Source organism: Heterodontus francisci, chromosome 2, assembly GCF_036365525.1.
Source record: "Heterodontus francisci isolate sHetFra1 chromosome 2, sHetFra1.hap1, whole genome shotgun sequence".
Classification (NCBI taxonomy): Eukaryota; Metazoa; Chordata; class Chondrichthyes; order Heterodontiformes; family Heterodontidae; genus Heterodontus; species Heterodontus francisci.
Window position 1 is genome coordinate 143582777 of NC_090372.1, and position 18913 is coordinate 143601689.

An 18913-nucleotide genomic window follows, 5' to 3' on the forward strand; every position below is an offset into this window, starting at 1 on the left:
TCATTGATGAAGCAGCTATAGATTGTTGGGCCTAGGACACTACCCTGAGGAACTCCTGCAGTGATGTCCTGGGCTGACATGTTTGGAATTCAACAACTACAACCAGCTTTCTTTGTGTTTGGTATGACTCCAACCAGTGGAGAGACTTCCCCTTGATTATCATTGACTTCATTTTCGCTAGGGCTCCTTGATACCACACTCTGTCAAATGCTGCCTTGATGTCAAGGTCAGCCACTCTCACCTCACCTCTTGAATTCAACTCTTTTGTACATGTTTGGACCAAGGCTGTAAGGAGGTCTGAAGCTGAGTGACTCGACAGAACCCAAACTTAGCAACGGTGAGCAGATTATTGCTGTGTAAGTGCTGTGTAAGTTGATAGCATTATTGATAACAGCTTCTATCACCTTGCTGCTGATCGAGAGTAGACTGATGGGGTGGTAATTGACCAGATTGGATTTGTCCCACTTTTTGTGGACAGGACATACCTGGGCGATTTTCCACATTGTCGAGTAAATGCCAGTGTTGGAGCTGTACTGGAACAGCTGGCTGGGGGGCGCGGTTAGTTCTGGAGAACAAGTCTTGAGGGCCCATAGTCTTTGCAGTATCCAGTGCCTTGAGCCATTTCTTGATGTCACAGGGAATGAATGGAATAGGTTGAAGACGGGCATCTTTGATGCTGGGGACCTCAGGAGGAGACCGAGATGGATCATCCACTCGGCACTTCTGGCTGAAGATGGATGCAAATGCTTCAGCCTTGTTTTTTGCATTGACTTGCTGGGTTCCCCCATCATTGAGGATGGGGATATTTCTGGAGCCTCCTCCTCCTGCTGGTTGTTTAATTGTCCACTACCATTCATGACTGGAATCATTATTGCAAGTGAATACTGCTTGTTGCTGATTTTTCATTAGGACAAATAAATTAATTATCTGGCAAATTGCATGTTTTATAAACCAATATTTGTCATTTATTAATGGCTCTGATATGGCAAAAAGAGACTATTGCACCATTTTTTTGCAAAAGCAGAATGAAGGGTCAAAGGTAATTCAACAGAAAAATCAAGTGACAAATTGCCATTGAGGTCATGGGTTTGAGATCTATATAAGGACCAGAGACTTATTTCAGGACTTCAATGCATAATTGAAGCTACATTTCAGTGCAGAGTGCTGCAGCTGAACGTGATACTAAACTGAGGACATCTCCAACCCCGTCTGTTCAAATGGGCTCCAAAGATCCAAGGTCTGCACGAGAGAAAAGCAAGAAATTCTCTGGATGTTTTGATCAACATAATGCTCTGAACCAATTTTATCAAAACCAGACTAATTGTTCATTCGTCTGATTGCTTTTGGTAGAACTTTGCTGGCACAAAATGACAGTTGTATTTGCCAACATAACAGCAATATTACTTGAAAAATAATTCTTTGTATGTGCTTTAACTAGGCACTACACAAATGTAATTTATTTTTTATTTACTTGCATCAAACTTAGGTATTTAATTAGGCACCCGACTCCTCTAAAATGCTTTTCTGAGCTATATGTCCATTGTGGACTTTAAAAGACTGAGAATTTACCCTTTCATCAACTAGAGTTGAAGCAAAACAGGCCATTTTGAGTATTATTCAGTAAATATACTTAAAATGTTTAAACAATAAGGCAACTGTTCAGTTTATCAGTGACACAAAAATGACTACAATTTATTTACTAAAAAGGTGACTTGTTGCTAAAAAAAATGTAGGTGACCAAGGGCAGGAGACGAGCATGGAGGAAGGGGGCAAACACAATGGCAGGGAGTGCCGTACCCGACGTTGTACGGGCCCCCTGCCATTTTGTCTGGATGGCTTTCCTGCCCCAGGCCAATTGGTGGCCATGTCAGGGCCTTTTCCCGTCTTCACTTCAATTTTATTGAAGGCAGAGGGGCCCGCCACCATGGGGAGATGCTGCCAGGTGAAGACTGGTGGCCTCCGAGCAGGATGGAGGTGGAGGCCCCTCTTTTGGGGACAATCCAGGGACCTCGGAGGGCCTCCCCGGTGGCAATGGCGGACCCCCCCAGGTAGACCCCCCAACCTTCACCAATGCTCCCCCTCCCCGTCACCAGGCCTGCCTGAATGGCCCCGGCAGCCCCGACCCAACTTATCTCTGGAGCGGCAGCTGGGGACACTGTGGAGCATCGACGAGGCGGAGAGTATCGTGGATAGCACGTACAGAGAGGTTGTCACACCGCAGGCTCAGACTCCACAGGCAGGAAGGGAATGGGTGACCACCAGGCAGAGCAAGAGGACTAGGCAGGCAGTTCAGGAATCTCCTGTGGCTATTCCCCTGCAAAACAGATCTACTGCTTTGGATACTGTTGGGGGGAATGGCATCTCAGGGGAAAGCAGCAGCAGCTCAATTCGTTGCACCACGGTTGGCTCTGCTGCACAGGGAAGGAGTAAAAAGTGTGAGAATGCAATAGTTATAGGGGTTTCAATTGTAAGGGGAATAGATAGGCATTTCTGTGGCCACAAAAGCGACTCCAGGATGGTATGTTGCCTCCCTGGTGCTAGGGTCAAGGATGTCTCAGAGCTGTTACAGGACATTCTGAAGGGAGAGAATGAACAGCCAGTGGTCGTGGTACACATTGGTAAAAACGACATAGGTAAAAAAAAAGGATGAGGTCCTAAAAGCAGAATATAGGAAACTAGTAAGTAAGTTGAAAAGCAGGACCTCAATCTCAGGATTACTACCAGTGCCACGTGCTAGTCAGAATAGAAATAGCAGGATATATTGGATGAATATGTGGCTGAAGAGATGTTGTGAGGGGTTGGGTTTTAGATTCCTGGGACATTGGGACTGGTTCTGGGGGAGGTGGGAACAGTACAAACTGGACGAGTTACACCTGGGCAGAACCGGGACTGATGTCCTCGGGGGAGTATTTGCTCGAGTGGTTGGGGAGGGTTTAAACTAAAATGGCAGCGGGATGGGAACCTTTGCAAGGAGTCAGAGGAGCGGGGTTCAAAGACAAGAACAAAAGACAGTAAGGGGAATAAGAAAAGTGATAGGCAGAGAAATCAAGGGCCAGAATCAAACAGGGCCACAGTGAAAAATAGTGGGAAGGGAACGAGTAATGTTAAAAAGACAAGCCTTAAGGCTTTGTGCCTTAACGCCGGGAGCATTCGCAATAAACGGGTATGATATAGTCAGGATTATGGAGACATGGCTGCAAGGTGACCAGGGATGGGAAATGAACATCCAGGCGTATTCAGTATTTAGGAAGGACAGACAAAAAGCAAAAGGCGGTGGAGTTGCTGGTTAAAGAGGAAATGAACGCAATAGTGAGGAAAGTTATCAGCGCTGACAATGTGGAATCTGTATGGGTAGAGCTGAGAACACTAAGGGGCAAAAAATGTTAGTGGGGGTTGTATATAGACCCCCAAACTGTAGTGGTGATGTTGGGAATGGCATTAAACAGGAAATTAGAGACACATGCGATAAAGGAACATCTGTAATTATGGGTGACTTTAATCTGCATATAGATTGGACAAATCAAATTAGTCACAATGCCGTAGAGGAGGAATTCTTGGAGTGTATACGGGATGGTTTTCTGGACCAATACATTGAGGAACCAACTGGAGAACAGGCCATCCTTGACTGGGTATTGTGTAATGAGAGAGGAATAATTGACAACCTAGTTGTGCGAGACTCCTTGGGGATGAGCGACCATAATATGATAGAATTCTTCATCAAGTTGGAGAGTGACGTAGTTGATTCTTAGACTAGGGACCTGAATCTTAGTAAAGGAAACTATGAAGGTATGAGGCACGAGTTGGCTATGATGGATTGGGAAACGTTACTTAAAGGGATGACGGTGGATAGGCAATGGCAAACATTTAAAGAGCACATGGATGAACTGCAACAGTTGTTTATCCCTGTCTGGCACAAAAGTAAAATGGGGAAGGTAGCCAAACCATGGCTTACAAGGAAAATTAGAGATAGCATTAGATCCAAGGAAGAGGCATATAAATCTGCCAGAAAAAACAACAGACCTGAGGATTGGGAGCAGTTTAGAATTCAGCAAAGGAGGACCAAGGGATTGATTAAGAAGGGGAAAATAGAGTATGAGAGCAAGCTTGCGGGGAACATAAAAACTAACTGTAAAAGTTTCTATAGGTATGTGAAGAGAAAAAGATTGGTGAAGACAAATGTAGGTCCCTTACAGTCAGAAACAGGGGAAATTATTATGGGGAACAAAGAAATAACTGACCAACTAAATGCATACTTTGGTTCTGTCTTCACAAAGTGGGACACAAATATCATACCAGAAATGTTGGGGAACACAGGGCTTAGTGAGAGAGAGGAACTGAAGGAAATCAGTGTTAGTAGAACAAACAAAGAACAAAGAACAGTACAGCACAGGAACAGGCCATTCGGCCCTCCAAGCCTGCGCCGATCTTGATGCCTGCCTAAACTAACACCTTCTGCACTTCCGGGGCCCATATCCCTCTATTCCCTTCCTATTCATATATTTGTCAAGATGGCTCTTAAACGTCGCTATCGTATCTGCTTCCACCACCTCCCCTGGCAGCAAGTTCCAGGCACTCACCACCCTCTGTGTAAAAAACTTGCCTCGCACATCCCCTCTAAACTTTGCCCCTCGCACCTTAAACCTATGTCCCCTAGTAACTGACTCTTCCACCCTGGGAAAAAGCTTCTGACTATCCACTCTGTCCATGCCGCCCATAACTTTGTAAACCTCTATCATGTTGCCCCTCCACCTCCGTCGTTCTAGTGAAAACAATCCGAGTTTTTCCAACCTCTCCTCATAGCTAATGCCCTCCAGACCAGGCAACATCCTGGTAAACCTCCTCTGTACCTTCTCCAAAGCCTCCACGTCCTTCTGGTAGTGTGGCGACCAGAATTGCACGCAATATTCTAAGTGTGGCCTAACTAAGGTTCTGTACAGCTGCAGCATGACTTGCCAATTTTTATACTCTATGCCCCGACCAATGAAGGCAAGCATGCCGTATGCCTTCTTGACTACCTTATCTACCGGTGTTGGGGAAATTGATGGGATTGAAGGCCGATAAATCCCCAGGGCCTGATGGTATGCATTCTAGAGTACTTAAGGAAGTGGCCATGGAAATAGTGAATGCATTGGTGGTCATCTTCCAAGATTCTATAGACTCTGGAACAGTTCCTACTACAAATTGGAGGGTAGCTAATGTAACACCATTATTTAATGGGAGGTAGAGAGAAAGCAGGGAATTATAGACCAGTCAGCCTGATGTCAGTAGTGGGGAAAATTCTAGAGTCCATTATCAAAATTTTATAGTAGAGCACTTGGAGAACAGTGGTAGAATCGGGCAGAGTCAGCATGGATTTATGAAAGGGAAATCATGCTTGACAAATTTACTATATTTCTTTGAGGATGTAACTAGTAGAGTTGATAAGGGGGAGCCAGTGGATGTGGTTTATTTGGACTTTCAGAAGGCTTTCGACAAAGTCCCACATAAGAGATTAGCATGTAAAATTAAAGCGCATGGGATTGGTGGTAGTGTATTGCGATGGATAGAAAATTGGTTGGCAGACAGGAAACAAAGAGTAGGGATAAATGGTCTTTTTTCCGAATGGCAGGCAGTGACTAGTGGGGTACCGCAGGGATCGGTGCTAGGACCCCAGCTATTCACAATATACATTAATGATTTAGATGAGGGAACTAAATGTAATATCTCCAAATTTGCAGATGACACAAAACTGGGTGGGAGGGTAAGTTGTGAGGAGGATGCAGAGAGGCTTCAGGATGATTTGCACAAGTTGAGTGAATGGGCTAATGCATGGCAGATGCAGTATAATGTGGATAAATACGAGGTTATCCACTTACGTAGCAAAAACAGGAAGGCAGATTATTATCTGAACGGCTATAAACTGAGAGAGGGGAATATGCAGTGAGATCTGGGTGTTCTCATACACCAGTCGCTGAAGGTAAGCATGCAGGTGCAACAGGCGGTAAAAAAGGCAAATGGTATGTTGGCCCTCATAGCGAGACGATTCGAGTACAGGAGCAGGGATGTCTTGCTGCAATTATACAGGGCCTTGGTGAGGCCACACCTGGAATATTGTGTGCAGTTTTGGTCTCCTTATCTGAGGAAGGATGTTTTTGCTATAGAGGGAGTGCAGCGAAGGTTTACCAGACTGATACCGGGGATGGCAGGACTGATTTATGAGGAGAGATTGAATCGGTTAGGATTATATTCGCTGGAGTTCAGAAGAGTGAGGGGGGATCTCATAGAAATCTATAAAATTCTAACAGGACTTAACAGGGTAGATGCAAGAAAGATGTTCCCGATGGTGGGAGAGTCCAGAACCAGGGGTCATAGTCTAAGGCTACAGGGTAAACCTTTCAGGACTGAGATGAGGAGAAATTTCTTCACCCAGAGAGTGGTGAGCCTGTGGAATTCGCTACCACAGAAAGCAGTTGAGGCCAAAACATTGCATGTTTTCAAGAAGGAGTTAGATGTCGCTCTTGAGTCTAAAAGGATCCAAGGGTATGGGGAGAAAGCGGGAACAGGTTACTGTGTTGGATGATCAGCCATGATCATAATGAATGGCGGAGCAGGCTTGAAGGGCCGAATGGCCTACTCCTGCTCCTATTTTCTATGTTTCTATGGTGGGGTCTCCTCCAGTCTTCTCCTCTGCAGGGCTCCTGCAGTATCAGCAGTGGCCACTGCTCCTGGTGGCACTGCTGGTACTGCAGAACTGCCAGACTTCCTGCTCTGGCAGCAGGAGCTCATCCATTAAAGTGTTGGAGTCCCTGAGGATGGGTGGGCAGTTAATTGACAGCCTGCCATGTGACAGCAACAGGGGTCTGACAGAGGGCCAAGGCAGGGTTTTCCCTGCCTTCCAGCCTGCCGCCAGGACCCACACAGGCAGAATAATATCCGGCCATAAATCTTTTCAACACCAAGTTAAATAACATTGATGTCCCATTAACTGGTTCCCCAATGCATCTAAAATTCAACAAGCAGGTGGCAGTATTTCTCAAATGATATCTTTCTGTAGATTTGTTAAAGAATGTATGCTGCTTGATGCATCATTTTGATTGATTACTGGTGACTTGGTAAAGTTGTTGGAAAGTTTCAAATAATTGCCATAAGCATTCTTGCGTACAATTTAATAATATACAAACTCCAAGTCTCTCAACGTCTGACATCATGAAGACCAGAAGAACTAGGCACTTTAGCCTTAACAGGTGACAGAAAGCATGCCCTAAATAAATGAACAATATTTGTGTAAAGTGGTTCAAGATAAGGTGAAAAATTGAGGTCAAGAAATTATTCTTCACACATAGAGTAGTCAACACTTGAAATAAACTATTTAGAGTAGTGAAGGTGACAAACATAGAGTCATTCAAGAGCTAGTTGATGCTGTGTTGGTGGTCTGCAGGTTTATTCCTTTGGGACGATGAGCTAAGATGGACTAAATGGCCTTCATTTACTACGTTTATCTTGTGATACACATTCTCCAGTAATTTGGAAGTTCAGAATCATATAACTTCTTTTATGTTTGTGAATTTAATGCTGCATTATCAGTCTGCTGAGTATAAAATTATATAACGTAACTTTTGTCAATATTATTTTCTTTCAGAGCATTGAGGTTGAAATCATCGATAGAGAAGTAGCATGTGGCTCAGAGCAACACTGTCAAAAGTTGATCTGGTTGCATTAGTTTTTGAAAATCATGAGCTGTAATTGGGCCCATATCCAGAATAAACAATGCGATCATACAGCAAAATTGGACATTTATTTGTTTAATATTAAAAATAGCTAATAACTTAATTGTCATCAAATCTATAGTTGATTTTATCATCATTTCAGGAAAAATGCAAAGTTAAATTGAACAGGGTTATTCCAATCATTTGTATGCTGATTTGAAATCCTGTTCAAATTGACTTCTGTTTTTTCCAAACGTGGGTGTTGTGTAACAACATGCTGTTTCCAATTTACAGCACAATGAAACTTTTGTGAACTTATGAATCAGAGTACAGGAAGCAGATGTGCAAATCTCCTTTCCCATAAATCATATCTTATAGATAGTTTGATTTCTATTTGACTGACACACCATTAACTTTTCTCAGTTGATGTATGAGCTGGAAGGATATTTTTTATTAAAAAGCTGCAGCTCTAGATTCATTCTTCATTATCTAATGTTGTAATGTAACATGGTGCATACTGTACCTAGGCAGCCTACTGCTTGCCATTGAATTTCTTGCTGTGTGCAGGTTTCCACATCACTGAAGATAACTAGCTGATGCTTTCTGAGTTGATCAGAATTCATTTAGCTGCCTCTCTGATTTAAAGAAGTTAAAATATACACTAGGCAAACCTTCCAGCAGTACTTTTTCTGTACCTATCTTCTTCTTGAAGGAAAATAAAGTCTTAGGTAATTTTCCCCATCAGAATTCAGCAACTTCAACAATTATTGAGACTGGATTAAATCAACTTTTGAGCTGTCACAAGTATTTATTATGATCATGGCCTTCCACTGAGGGTGAAAGCTAGATCTATTCAAGCAGGATTTTTAAAAAAACTATCTAAGTCTCTTCCGATGACTCCATGTGTAAATGCGCTGTGTGATGCAGTGCACCTGACATTTATGCATCAGTATTTGAAGACCTAAATCTTAATTGGAACTAGTTTTCAGGCCAATTTTAAAAAGTCTGGATCTCACAGTTGATATGGAGCAAAGAAACTCGGAAGATAGGGATAAGAGTAAGTTTAATAACTTACTTTCAGGCCAGTGTTGGTAATGATTCTGCTGTTGCTATTTACAGCTACCTACACCTACCTTTTGTTTCTTTACTTGTCCCAATCCCATCTCCTTTTGCCTTGCACCATCATCCCTTTTGTCATTTAATCACACCTGCCTTCCACCCACTTCTTTCCCTGCCTCTGTTCTAGCTTAAAAACTGTTACATCTCTAACATCTTCCAGTTCTAACTAAAGGTCAATGAATTTTATTTGTTAAGGGATGGGGGGTGGTGGGCGTGAGAGTGTGTGGGGTGTTAAATGCCAAAAAAATGCCGATGTGTTGGAAACTCGACATGATCCTGCTCACTTCTGGCTTTTACTGAGGTGCGTTTGGAAGTATGCGGGAAACCCCGATGGAGATGTCAGGTCTCTAATTTAAATATGCAAAGTGCCAATGATTTCTTTTAACCCAGCATTCTGGCTTCAACAGTCAGTGCTGGGTTTATCGAGCTGTGTGGAACTCGCCAGGCATAACAAGGTGAGAGAGTACATTGAAGACTCACTGATCAATGAAATTGACAAACTGGAAAGCCTTTAAAGAGTGAAACTGCATAGCTGCTTCCCTGCCTAGGTGAAAGCCTTATGCTCATAGGACTTGTTCTGAGAGCATGCTTTCACTGCATTACTGCTGATCTCCAACCTTTTGGAAGCCATTTCACCTATCTTGGACTTTGCCCACTTTGATCTGCATTTTCCTGCTGTCAGCCTTCACTGCAGCTTATGGTAGAGATGGACTCCTTCAATCTCTCTCCAAGGGTGCGCAGTGCATCTGGAAATACCAACAGAACCTCACAGATTTCCCATTACTGCTCTAGAATTGTGTTCTTCATGGATAACTCCCATGGCTCAGCATCTGCATCCAGCTGAGCAAAGCTTGGTGTGTCCTACACCTCCTAACAGGGACTCTCCAATGCCATTCCTGTCTCCAGCACCTGCTCCTGCTCACATGTGATGTGAGCCTCAGCATATGACAAACTAGCTGGCTGGCATTTTATACCCTCCGCAGGAGTGGGCTGGAGGGGGGGTTGTAAAATTGAGTGGGAGGCGGGGGATGCCATTCTCATCGCCGTCCTGGCCCCACAGCAATTTTACAAGCGGCAGTGCTGGCAATAAGTAGCCCTCCTGCCCCATGCCAATTAAGGCCCTTAAGTGGCCAATTAACTGCCACTTAAGGGCCTTCCTTCACCGCAGCTGGTAGATTACCAGTGGCGGGCGGGCGGCTCAAGACCTCAGAAGGCCACTCAGTAAAACCTTGCAGCCTCATTGTGGGCTGGGCGGGGTGGGGGAGGGGGGTGGGCCCTCCTTATCGGGCACCCTGTGCCCATGGAGGGCCCCCCATGGCATAAGCTGCACCCACTGTACTACATTACATCACACCCCACCCCCCGAACTGAACCCCTTGCCTCACTGGGGCACAGCCAATTGTCTCCAACGTGGCACCACACACTTACCAGTCCGGGGTCACCAACCCTCTTGCTCCTCGCACTGGGTGCAGTCGCAGTAGTGGTCACTGCTCCCAGCGGCGCTGCTGGAACTGAGAGCTTCCGGCCCGCTGATTGGCCAGCAGCTCTTGGAGATGGGGCTTTCTGCCTCAGAGGCACAGAAGTCCCCTCCCCCCAAAGCTAATTAAGGGCCTGGGCCACATAAAATCATCGCGTGGCTTCCAGGCCCGGTGGAGGCAGGCTCGCCCCCAACTTTTTGGCCTGTGGACGAGGCCTCCAGCCAAATGTAAAATTCTGGCCACTATCTCTATTGGAGACTCCATCGAGGTGTATGTGTGTCTCTGAGCTGTTGGAGGGTACTCATGAGTCGTGTGACTGTGCTTCCTCAGAGTGTATGGCCTCCTCTGAGAACTCCTCAGCTTCCTCCCCCTCCAGCTCATGTGTCAGGCTTGAAGACCCTGTGGGAGATGAAAGACATGAATTAGAACTATCAAAGTCAAAATTTGTGCAGGTGTTTACAATTCAGTTAGTGATGACAGCAATTCAACATGAGCGATTGTTCTTTGTCAAGTGGCAGTGTGATATCGAATTCTGTTACCAGATATGTAGGATTTCCCTAATACTGCATCGCCAATGCCCCTCGACTCTGCCACCCTGCCAATCACTAAGGCCTCCTACTCCGCTGTGGTCAGGGTGGATATGACTTCTTGGCCACCTTGGTTCTCTGCCTTTACCTGGGGGTAGTGTTCTCTCTTCTGCAAGAAAAGAAAGCAGAGAGTTATGAGAACTGAAATGTTGAGATGTTGGAAGGATAACATTTGTGAAAGGTGTCTGAGGCATAGATGTGAGATGGCAATAAGATGAAGGTGAATGTGAGTGTTGGCTGTTCAAATGGGGATGTGAGGAGGTGCCGCAAGAGAAATGAATGTGTGGAGCTGCACGGTGTGGTGGTCTGAGGAGTGTTGTGGAGGAGAATGCTAGGGAAGTCAGAGAGTGGGGGTCGGCACCTGAAAGTGGTATGCCACTCACCTTTCCTGCCCTAATAATGTAATGAAACCTCTTGTGGCACTGAATCCAGGTCCTAGGGACCACACTCCAGCTACTTACTCCTTCCACAACTTCCAGCCATGCCTGCTTGTTCTCCGAGGCTGGCCTCTTTCTCCCGTCCACTGGAAACAGCACTTCTCCGCAGACCTTCACAGCCTCCATCGTCGCCTCCAGGGAAGAGTCAGAGAACCGTGGTGGGATGGTGGGGGGTGGGGTGATGTGGCAGCCTTCCCATGTCTCGTTTCCATCATTTTCCTTCCTGATGCCTATAGAACCAATCTAGAATGCAGCCATTCTGACCCCTGCTGTGGCCCCTTTAAATAGAAATCCTTCCATCGACAGGTGCAAGTTGTCATCATGCCCCCACTCTGATTGGTTGGGAAATCCAGAGGTGGGATAGTGTTCCTGACACACTGCCAGCCCCCTCTGCTGTTAGCGGGTCGGTTCCATTAAAATTCTGCCCGTGAACTCTGTTTCTCTCTCCACAAATGCTGTTTGACCTGCTCAGTATTTCCAGCATTTTCTAATTTTATTTAAGTTGAATAACTTTTCCTTTAGTCACATCCTCAAATAACAGGCAAGCTGCTTATCAAAAATATCATGAGAAAACACCAGCATGAATGAAATGAAAAAAATGCCACATTACTGGAAGCAGCATAGGAAGACTTTGAATGACTTTACTAGAAATAATCTAAAGTACTGTTAATATAGTGTCCTAAGCAGCTACCACACTCAGCACTCTTTCTCACACTTACAATGCTTTCCATGAATGTCCCTTATCTACAAGGTACATTTCGTACTGCCATATTTCCCGTGGAGGTATTCTTTCATTCACATCCAGCTGTATATTCAGTCCAAAGTACTTACTCTATTCTTCCCAAGCACCAACTCATACACACACATCCCAGGTACTTAGATAATGAGGAAGAGGGAATTGCATTGTGAGAGGCACAGAGCACTAGCAGGAACAAACATAAATAAGATGTGTGGAGTTCAATTGATTGAAGATCTCAAAGAGGTTTATTAACAGCTAACAAGTATATACAGGTCTTGACTCTTGGTATTAGTTACAGAGTGAGTCCGGCTGGCAGTCACAAGACTGTGTCCTGCTACTTGGCTCATTAGCATACTAAGATCGTAAAGGGACATCACTCTTCTGGGCAATCACACAACAGTAGGAGAGCAGGAACCTGCTATTCAGAGAAAGGTATGGTTGAAACCTGGAGGAATGCCAGGTTGGTAAGGCACCACAGGCATAGGTTGGCACCATTCTGCAGATACCTGCTCCACCATCTCTGCTGAATAGAGCATTCATATCTCAACTTACCATGACTCTAGTGCATCAGAAGGCTGTAAATTCCAAAAAGGACAACAACACAATTGTATACTATACTTACAATCTTCATCTACCATAGCCATAATACTAAGTGCACCTGTTAAAATGACAATGGCGCTCAACTACTTTGTCACAAGCTACACTAAGGGATATATGCCACATAAGCCAATTGGCTGTCCATTACTGCCAAGGTGACAGATCCCAAATTTTGGAGAAGGTCAGTTCAACTCATTTTCAATTGATGTCACACATGAGGAAAATTATGTTTCGGTTTTACAAAGAAGCACATCCATGGACAAATTGATGGGAACCATCCCTTATAGTATCTAATAAATTTTGTAAGCAGGAAAGGAGTACACTTGCTAAATGTGCAAGTGATATGCAATACTAAGTGGAGGTTCAGCAAAGAGTTGGACATAGAAGATGGATAGGGTCAGCTAGAGAAGGGGGGAAGGTGGCAGCCAGAAAGCCAGAGAAGGAGGATTGAGGGCATCGGGAGAGCAGGAGATAATGGAGTCTAGGGAGAGATGGAATAAGGGCAATAAATGAGTAAGGGTTATTATGTAGATGCGGCAAGCCCTGTTCTTTGTATTGCGTTGTTCTTTTCTTCTGGTATTTATGCTTTTATTAGTCCTGCTCTTGGAATTTGCATTCCTTTTTGTTAGTTCTGCTGCCACTACGTGTGGATTTTTTCCAATGCTACACCCCACCCACCCCCCCCCCAACCCCCACCCTTTTCTGCCCCTGCTTCAATGCCTTCACACCCCCAGTGTTTTTAATCACACCTTTATTGTTTACTTTAAAGTCCCACTCTTAGGTGTCAATTTTACTTCCGGAGTCCAGATCCCGCCACCAGGCTGAATTTCAGGTCAGGAACATGTAAGTGGCTGTGGTGGATCCCCAAAAGAGATTATTCGAGGAGGCATCAATTAAGAGGCCAGCTCCGGAAGCCCTATCCAATTAGGGACAGCAGGTGGGCTGTGCAGGTGGGAGGGCCAATCAGAGCGCCAGAGGCTCTGGGCAGCCGGCCACTCCACTGGGAGTGGAAGTGGAGGACCGCAAGGGTCCTCAAGTTGGAGGCGCCCTCTGAAGACTTGTAAATGATACAAAATAAACTGTGGTCATTGCTGTGATCACAGCTGGAGGGAGGTATATAGTGGGGTTCCCCTGGGGTTGGTATTAGGACCACTGCTTTTTTTGATCTTAGACTTGGGTGTGCACAATTTCAAAATTTGCAGATGGCACAAAACTTGGAATTATTGTGAACTGTGAGGAGGATAGTGATAGACTTCAAGAGGACATTGACAGGCTGGTGGAATGGGCAGACATGTGGCAGATGAAATTGAATGCAGAGAAATGTGAAGGGATACATTTTGGTAGGAAGAATGAGGAAAGGCAATATAAAATAAAGGATACAATTCTAAAGACGGTGCAGGAGCAGAGGGACCTGGGGATATATGTGCACAATCCCTTGAAAGTGGCAGAGCAGTTTGAGAATAATGCATAAGGGATCCTGGGCTTTACAGATAGAGGCAAAAAGTACAAAAGCAAGATAGTTGTGGTGAACCTTTATAAAACACTGGTTTGGCCTCAATTGGAGTATTGTGTCTAAATCTGTGCCCCGCACTTTAGGAAGGAAGTGAAGGCATTGAAGCAGGGGCAGAAAAGGTTTATGAGAATTGTTCCAGGGATGAGAGACTTCAGTTACGCGGATAGATTGGAGAAGCTGGGATTGTTCTCCTTGGAGAAGAGACAGTTGAGACGGGATTTGACAGAGGTTTTCAAAATCATGAGGGGTCTGGACAGAGTAGATAGGGAGAAACTGTTCCCATTGGTGGAAAGGTCGAGGACCAGAGGACACTGATTTAAAGTGATTGGCAAAAAAACAGAGGTGATATGAGGAAAATCTTTTTCCGCAGCGAGTGCTTAGGATCTGGAATGCACTGCCTGAGAGTGTGGTGGGGGCAGATTCAACCTTGGCTTTCAAAAGTGGATTGGATAATAATTTGAAGATAAGAGATTTGCAGGGTTACGGGGAAAAGGCGGGTAAGTGGGACTAGCTGACTGGTTCTTGCAGACAGCCGGCACGGACATGATGGGCTAAATGGCCTCCTTCTGTGCTATAAACATTCTATGATTGCACAAGTCTGCTCTTTCTGGTCCTACTCTTGGCTTTCTTTTATGTCCACATCCCATACAGCACACATATACTCCCATCCCCAATTCTTATAATTATATATGACTTGCCTTTCCTCATGATCACTTTGTTCATCATTCTCTTCATCGTGACAGTCCTAATTACCTCTTTTCTGCTTGGATTTCATGCTATTTAGCTCTTCTGTGCACAACACTCTCCAGTGCTATTTTTTTTTTGGAACATCATAACTTTCTTTCTGAAACTTTTCAATACTTCTAAAATGTTTCAACTTTTACCACCCATTGGCCACATAAGTATTTTATCTATTCGCTTCTACCAACCTCTCCTTTTCCCCTCCTAATGTTTTGTATCTCCCCTCTTTTTAGTCTCCAATCCACCCTTGCAACCACCGCATGGCCAACTTCATACCTGCATTCAATGCAGTAAAGAAGCTGGCACTCATGTTGTATCCTAATTCAGGAGGCTCTCACTCCCGGAAGAAAATGGCCATCATGGTATTTATTTAAGTAAAATTTTGCATATCAACCTTTCTTATCAATATGGGTAATCCTTCATTCTGACTGGTGTTCCAGAGGATCCTTCAAACTCAATTGAGAACATAATTTAAAATATTTTGATCAAACAGGATATATGTCATATTGTACTGTTCACAACCTGAGGTGAAATCAGAGCCATAATCTAAATGTATATGCCTGAGTATGTGGAGTTGAGTACATTCTACTCTTATTGTTCAATCAACCAGCCTTGTTTTATTAAAATTTATAAAACATATATAATAAATAGTTAACAATGAATTACAAGGCAATAATTAATTCAGTGAAGCAGATTTTGACTTTTTGCAGAGTCTTGATCAGTCAATTGCGTAAGAGCTGTCACACAAAATGTAATATAGAAATTTGTTGCATTAAGCAAACCACACCTTTATCACAAACTGGCTGAGAGCCTCACTAAAACTGAATGGAACAAATAGCTATTACATAGTTACAGCTGTGCTTGTCTGTTCTTTTACTTTGTCAGACATTGGATCTTGGCAAAGTGGCACAAGTCCGACATTAGGTCATGATGTTAGTGTTGGATCAAATGCTTTGAGGCATGAGACACTGAGTGATGCCAAAGTCTACTTTCTTACAGCCTGTTCCAACTTCTCTAGTTGCTCTTTAGCTGAGATTTCACTTTATACCAGCTGAATTCATAGAGATATCTTCAACATACAGTATTTCATTACAACCTGCCTTTGGTCTGAGATTACCTGTACTACTAAAAATCGTCAGCGAGAAAGTAATTATGGGAAATAAGCTGAGGTATTTCACAGCCATCAATGGGATTATTCATCATACCAAGCTTGCAAATTTATTAGTCCATTGGTTTTCTTTCAGCTCCCTTCGATAATAAATAAGCATTTTCTCTCATGCATAGGTTTCCAAGATCTGACCATCACTGACTTTCAATGAGATTCAATTGTGCTCAGGCATCCACATATCAAAGGAAACATTTTTCTTGGATTGTCAACATCTCCATTTACTACAACTGAACAACCTGAGCAACCCATAACAAAAAAACTCTGTAGGTCAGTCTTCCCTCATATTTGCTTATATGATCCAGTTGTTGGTAATCTGAAATTCCTATCTATGTAGTCTTTTCAAATTATCAATTGCCTGATGGAGAGCAAAGAGGACTTTGTAGTTGGTCACATATATCATGATTTAAAAATTGCTACCATTGGTAGTTGACATGTTCATTCAATTCATTTTAACAAATATTTTTTACATAAGAACAAAACTTTTCTAAAAACAAGTTTTCCTGCAGGAGGAAGCAAGATATTGTAAGACAGTAATGGTTCCACGTAAAGAATTAATTCTGAGACTTCACCAAATTAACCATCATGCCCTGAGAAAATCTATGTGCAGTACTGAGAGAAGAATTTCTTGTTTTTAAAATTAAACTTGCTGGGCTGTGGTAAACCAGCAAAACCAGACAATGCTATCAAGAAGGAACAAAGACACTGTAGTTAAAGAGACATCTGTACAAACAGTAGGCCTTGAAGGTTCTGTAAAAGTGAGATACCATTGAACCTGATGGTTTTTTGGCAAACAGTCCTTTGGAATGTACCAATTCAACGATTGAGACTTGCGTAAGGTAGCCAACCAATCCATAAGCCCCAACTTTTGCAGTGGTCTTCACATGATGGAAATTTGCTGGAGAAAGTTTAAAGAAGATGTCAGGGTGGGCTTTCTCAAACAAAGAACTGAGCATGTAATTGGCATTTTGGCCTAAGATAAATACCAATTGGACCATAAGACACTGTCAGTATGATATTTTGTCACTCCCTGAAATAAAGGTATAAAAGAAATTGTTAAAAAAAACTTCAATGTTCCAACCGGAGGGGAAGACTGACCTGGTCAATCACTAGAGAAACTACAATCGACGTAATGTTGAGCACTTGTGGGTGATTGTATGTATATCACTTACTTCATATTTCAGGAATAATTAATTGTACATACTTAAAAGTCCATAGTTGAATAGAAGTAGCTGAGTAGTGTGCTTGATACCTGGATTAACCTAATAAAATTTAATACCTGTCTCAGTGCTTTGGGTGTATAGCATTATTCTTGTAATTCTCATGTCCAAGTCAGGATAAGTAGATGCAAAGTCCAACAATATGAAGATGATTACATTATAGGGGAGGATATTAGAGACATGAAAAGGGTATCGTTAAGAATCACGATAAAAATAGCGGGAATTAAATGTTATGTTTGTGAAAAGAAGCAAGGAATCGGGCTTTTTGCACCGGAGAATATATAAGGTTAAAAGGAGAACAGATAGAAGTTTTCAAAATTATGCAATGTTTTAAAAACCATAATTAGCGAAAGTTTGGTTCCACTGGTTGGTGACTCAGTGACGAGGGACATAATTTGAGCATATTCAGCAAAAGAACAACGGGAAAGATGTAAGTTTTTTTTCATACTGTGGAGATTAGAACATGGTATGATTTACTGCAAGTGGCCAGTAATGCAGATATTAGAACATTTTTGAAAGGAAGTTTGGATAAGTATTTGAAAAGGAAGAAAGTAAAAGGAAATGGGAAACAGCAGGAAAATGGAATTATAGTAGATAGTTTTACAGGCTCAATGAGCTGACTAATATTCCTCAGTGCAATCATTTCTATGACTCTATGAATGAAGTATGCAAGGAGAAATGAGAATCATGCCACAAGTAAACTTAATAATGTCAACTTATTGTACAATTTTTCAGCTATAAATTACTTAGGTAACATTTCAATATTATGCTTAATAAATAAATGCATTTTCTGTATCAGATAGCACATTATTTTGTCTATTAATGTATCAAGTTAATTGACTTTAACAGAGCGATGAATATGTGACCAACTGAAGCAGTAAGTATGGTATGCATCATGAAATTGAGTGTGTATTTAAAACAAAGCCTTTTTAACAGACATCATTCCTTTAACAGATTTACCAAACTTACTGAAATATTGTTTCTTTGCCAAATTATGCCAGTAGAATCAGTGGCACTCTTAACTAGAAGTGTGTTATATATGTTATATATTGTTATACTATCTAAAAGTGTTAGGAACTAATTAGCTAGGAACTAGTTTTTATACGTTTTTATTCCAATGGGGGGCTACATTCATGGCTGTACTGGGGAGTCATGTTATGTGTAACACAAGAACCAGTTGAACCAGGTTCTACAGCATACAGCATGGTGCTGGAATAAACAAGACTGACTCCAGCCTTTCCCAAGTTTAAAGTCTGATTCTTTCCAACATCTGGGAACCAGAAAACAACATAAAGATGAAACAAAGTGCATTTGAATATAAATGCTAAGCAGAGTTGTGTGCTTATTCTTCTAATCTGCCTACTATTTGTTCAACCTTCCCATGTACTCATGCCCCATCCTTAAAATAACACAATGTTTGCTTATAAATACCATACAACATTTGTCATATATCTAAAAACAGTGCCAGATGTGGGCATGTTCACACAATGAATGAAAATGCTTTTAAAAAAGCCCTGTTTTTAACCTTACCCATACAGCTCAAATTTATGCTAGATTGACTGCAAAGATTTTTAAAATTGGGAGGAGTGTAAAAAGGGCATCCGACCCAAATCTGCCCCTTCCATCTGGGTG